Source organism: Urocitellus parryii, chromosome 2 (genome assembly GCF_045843805.1).
Source record: "Urocitellus parryii isolate mUroPar1 chromosome 2, mUroPar1.hap1, whole genome shotgun sequence".
NCBI classification, from domain to species: domain Eukaryota; kingdom Metazoa; phylum Chordata; class Mammalia; order Rodentia; family Sciuridae; genus Urocitellus; species Urocitellus parryii.
Window position 1 is genome coordinate 80,751,511 of NC_135532.1, and position 5,717 is coordinate 80,757,227.

Here is a 5,717-nt window from a genome sequence, read left to right on the forward strand (position 1 = left end):
TTGCCAAAAACCTGGTATGTTGTAGCTATAGATATTAAAGATTGTTTTTTTCAACTACAATTCATCCTGAGGATAGTCCACGTTTTGCATTTACTATCCCTGCACTGAATCATGAAGGTCCTGATCAGAGATATGAATGGAAAGTATTCCCTCAAGGGATGGCTAACAGCCCAACTATGTGTCAAATTTATGTTAACAAAGCAATCCAGCCACTTAGAAATCAAAATCCTGAACTACAAATATTTCACTATATGGATGATGTATTATTAGTACACAAAGATAAAAACACATTGCTAGAATGTTATGCCACACTTACAAACTTATTAAAAAATTATAATCTAGAGATAGCAATAGATAAAGTACAATTAAATTTTCCAATTAATTATTTAGGAGTTCTATTATCCTCAACCATGGTCCGTCCACCAAAAATTCAAATACGAGTAGATCAACTCAAATCACTTAATGACTTTCAAAAGTTTTAGGAGACATAGATTGTATAAGGCCTTATCTAGGAATACCAACAGGAGAGTTGGGACCTTTATTTGATATCCTAAAAGGTCTATCAGATCCAAATTCACCCTGAATGTTAACGCCTGAAGCAAGAAAGGCATTAAAAATCATTGAAACATATATGGAAAATATGCATTTGGATAGAATTGATATTAGTTTGCCTTTATTATTTATTGTACTACCAATAAAAAATATTCCTACAGGAGTATTTTGGCAAGAAGGTCCATTATTATGGATACATTTATCTTATTCTCCTAACATTATTCTTACTAGGTATCCTGAGGCTGTAGGACAATTAATACTCAAAGGAATAAAAGCAGCAAAGGGAGTGTTTGGAATTTCTCCCAATAAACTTATTACTCCATATACTATGGATCAAATTGATGAGTTAGCTAATGAGTTAAATACTTGGGCAATAATCATGTGCAAATCTAATGTTTCAATTGATAACCACTTACCATCTAATCCTTTGTTGTCTTTTTGGTCTTTGCATCCTGTAGTTTTCCAAAAATGACAAAAAAAACCCTATCATGAATGCTCCAAATATATTCACTGATGGATCAAATAATGGTACAGCAGCAATAGTTACACCTGATCAAAGTTTTACATTTTTAGTACCCGAACAATCAGCTCAAAAGGTAGAACTTAATGCAGGATTACACGCTTTTGTGATGTTTAAAGATTCTGTATTTAATTTATTTTCCAATAGTCAGTATATAGTTAATGCTATAAATTCCCTTGAAGATGCTGGTAGGATTTCCCCTTTCTCTACTGTTTTCTCTTTGTTTTCCACTATACAAACTCTAATCTGGGACAGAAAAGATCCATTCTTTATAGGACATATCAAGGCACATACAGGTTTGCCTGGAGCCCTTAGTTCAAGCAATGATTTAGCAGATAAAACTACACATGACATACATATTTTTTTCTATGCTAGAAGAAGCTACAAATTTTCATAAATCTTTCCATGTCAATGCAAATACTTTAAAAAAGTGTTTTAAAATAACTAAGGAACAAGCTAGACAAATAATAAAAGAATGTCAAAATTGTGTGACCTTTTTACCACAAGTTAATCTTGGAGTCAATCCTAGAGGTCTGATACCTAACCATATTTGGCAGATGTACGTCACACACTTGCCAGAATTTGGAAAATTAAAATATTTGCATGTTACAGTTGATACTGCTTCCGGATTTTTGATGGGCTTCCTTCATGCCAGAGAAAAAATTAAAGATATTATAGCTCATTTCTTACAAAATTTTGCCACTGTGGGCGGTCCAAAACAGTTAAAAACAGATAATGGCCCTGGCTATACTTCTACCTCTTTTACACAATTTTGCTCATCATTTGGCATTACTCATATAACAGGAATCCCATACAATCCACAGGGACAAGGCATAGTGGAAAGAGCTCATCAAACTATTAAAATGTACTTATTAAAGCAAAAAGAGGGAATTATGAAGGGGTATATATCCCCCAAAGATAAACTTAAAATAACCCTTTTTACTCTAAATTTTTAAAATTTGGATTCATCAGGGCTTAGTGCTATGGAAAGGCACATGTGTCCAAAAAATGTACAAAAGCCCAAGGTACTTTGGAAGGATATTCTAACAGGACAATGGATAAGTCCTGGCCCAGTGATTGTCTGGAGTCGGGGGTCTGTTTGTGTGTTTCCACAGGAAGAACAGCAGCCAATTTGGATTCCAGAGAGACTAACTGAAGCGATTTCTACAGACCAAAAAGAAGATGATTTGGCTCAAATCCATAATAGCTGATATCCAGAATTCCAGTTTGGCTATCCTTACATCTGGGACAGTGGTTCTCCTACACCTGGAGGCTAATGAATAATGAACACCATTAAAGCCTATTTCAAATGTAAGAAACCTTGAGGCTTGCTTGTGGAAATACCTTCAAACAAATTATGCAAGTTACAGAAAAAAGGATTGGATATCAAAATAAGAGTCAAACCCAGGTGGTAACCAGGATGCCTTTTTCAATATCTATTTTATTATTGCCCTTTCCCACATCATGAAGTTTTATTTTGTTTTTTTGAGCTCATACAGACCTAAGTTAATGTTTTTCTGATCAGTTTTATTTTTTGACTGTGGAGTTCTTGAGCATTGCAATGGAGATTTCACCTGTAAAATGCTACAAGGCCTTTACTATTATGTTATGTGTTGTATGTATTGTGTTATGTGTGCACACTTGTGTTTTGTGTTGTATGTCTGTATGTGCGTATGTCCATATATCATATATGAGGAGCGCTCATGAAAAAATGGATCCAAATTTTTTTTATTAATCATGTGATTTAAATGGTTTAATTTAAATTGGGTAAACAGCTGTTGAGGATTGTTTTAAAATGTGAACAAAAAAGGAGGTTAAGAGATCTGTTTGTTTACTTTCACCTTTCCTTTTCATTATATCTAATTCTATTCAGGATACTAAATTGTTTAGAAAATTGCTTTTTTTAGTGCCTGCTGGAATGTTACATAATTTTTTTTAGCCATCACTGCCAGAATTACTATCTTCATCCCAGTGCCAGTGAAGACAAAGATAAAACCAAACTACAGCTTCTATGATAGCTATCACAACAAACTGTATAAACTGATGCATCAATGAATAATGTAACTCAACAAGTGATGCTCAATCAAGGAGTTAATTTACTTTGGGAGGAAAAGGACATATTAATGGATTCCTCTGCTTTGAACTGCTTACAGAACTTGACTGGACTATGTATCACTTGTATGCATTGTGAACTATCTGTTGGTGCAGTAAATTGTAGTAGTGCCTGGGTATCTTTGCTGATGATGTCATCGGTGGTACAATTTTTCCAAAAGGGGCCGTCAATTGGCTTGGTGTCGTGGCATTTTGTATCCTCCCCTTTCTGCTTGTAGCAGGTTGTTCATGGTGTTTGTGTAAAACCCACTATCCACAAGTGTGGCTAAATGCTGGGCCGGTAGTCAGTGATGGGTAAGATCCAATTGCAATGGTACCAACCTAAGACAGGAGGCTGACGTCTTGAGGTCAGCTCATCTGATGACGGGTAAGGACCATATGTCGTATTGGACAACCTAAGACCGGCACGGTCCCTAAGCCACATACTTGTTATTTAATTAAACAAAAGGGGGGAAGATGTTGAGAGCCACAGCCAGGTCAAGATGGTGCCTGGCATTTTGCCAGAAGGAGCAGTTCCTGCTGCCTCGGGTGCCCGCTATTTTTGAGCTCTCCTGGAGTTCCTGGAGAGTTCTCGTGGGCCACATGCAACGTGGGTTCTAAAAATAAAGTTCGTTCCTGCTTGAATCTTCAAATGGCTCTTGATTTGTGCCCAGCCAGACTGCAACATCACATGACTTCTATAAGCTGAAATGCACCAAAGAGGAGCACCTCTGTACACAAAGGATGCTGGACCAGAGCCTACTTGACCTGAAAGAGATATACAGCTCCCCAGTCCAGCACAGCTGCTGCTCCTCCCTCTGCCCTGACTCCCCATGAGGCCAGGCAGCCAGAAGCTGAACTTGAAACAGAGGGCTGATCTTTCACTGGAAGGCTGCTTTCTCCTTTTAAAACCTCTCTACCGGACCCCCTTGTCTTTTTTACCAAACTGTTTGTGCTTCTTCCCAGAGATTCCAGCTGAGCTAGAGGCTGAGCACCTTTGGGAACAGCATTTAAGGGAATGTGAGCACAAGGCAAAGTGTCTAAAAGCATGTTATGATGTACAGGTTTGTAATTACTTTTTTTGTCGTTGTTGTTACAGTAACCATTTGTAAAACACTCCAAATAATTTCATAGCTCTGAAGCAGAAATCTAATTCCCTTCTCACTTTTGGAAGGTAACTTTCCAGCCTAATCCTTTGCCCTCTAAGTAGAGGAGGAAAAGAGGAATGGGCCTGGCTTAATGAGAGCCAAAGCACAGGAAAAGACTCTACTATGGCAAACCTCACACTCTGTGCAAAGTACCAGCCAAACCAGGAAGGTGATTCCAAGAGAAGTTACCGAAAAAACAAAAACCTTGCTATTCAGGTTTTGTTTTGTTTTTAACTTTAAGGTATTTTTAGACAACTTTATCCTTTTTTTTTTTCCCATTAGAAATGACCAAATTAACATGGTGAGACTTCTGAAACTTTTTGTTTTTGTGGTACTGGGGATTGAACCCAGGGCCTCCAGCAAGTTCAACAAATGGCCTACCATTGAGCCATATCCTTAGCCCTGAGGCCAAATTTTTCTCCCATCTCTATCAGCTTCCCAAGTGTTCACAGAATGGATCACAGGCCACTTAATCTTTTTTTTTTTTTTTTTTGGTTTTTAGTTGTAGTTGGACACAATACCTTTATTTTATTTTTATGTGATACCGAGCATCAAACCCAATGCCCTGCATGTGCTAGGTGAGCACTCTACCGCTGAGCCACAACCCCAACCCCCCCTGGACCCCTTAATCTTGAGATGACGTCTTAATTGCTCTCCTGCCTCCTTGAAGAAAAAAAAAAAAGATAGAAAGAAAATTATGTTTTTGCCACTGATTTAGTTAAATGAAACTCATCACCCTTTTCTGAGCCATCTCATTTTGCTTTGTATCAGTCAGTGCTGGAGAATCTTGAACAGCTTATGTACAAAACTTTTAAAATGTCATATTATTGAAACTTTGCATCTTTGAGGTTGAAGTACCTCATCTGGTTTTGAGAGTCTTCCAGTCTGGACTGCCAGTGTGCAGATCTTTCAAAGTTTCTTCCCCCAATCCAATCCCAAACAGAGAAATTCTAGGTGAGGTCTGTTAGGTATACATCCTGCAGTTTATTGCCTTAAAATGTACTCTCCTTTGTTGAGGTCTCTTTGGGGCCAGTTGGGAGAAAGAGAAACCAATAGTGCAACTGTTTTGATACTGATATTGACAAGTGTCTGGTGGAGAACCAGTCCCTGCTCCAACCAGTTGCTAAGGTAACCTGTCCCAGGAATTGTTCCTCCCTACAGGGAGTTGTAAAAGGTGTTAATTAAAGTGTCCTGGGCTGTTCCATCCAGCCCCTCCCCCATCCATCTGCTTCTCACTTTTTTTGCCATCCCACTGAGCATCTCCTGGGTCTAGTCAGTACCCAGGAAGGAGAGAGATTAGGGGAAGAGAGCTGAGAACAAAGGAAGCCTAGGACAAATAAAAAGCCAAAACACCCTCACTCCTTGGGATACCAGCTATGGCCCCCTTCTCCCTCCTTGGAGAAGCC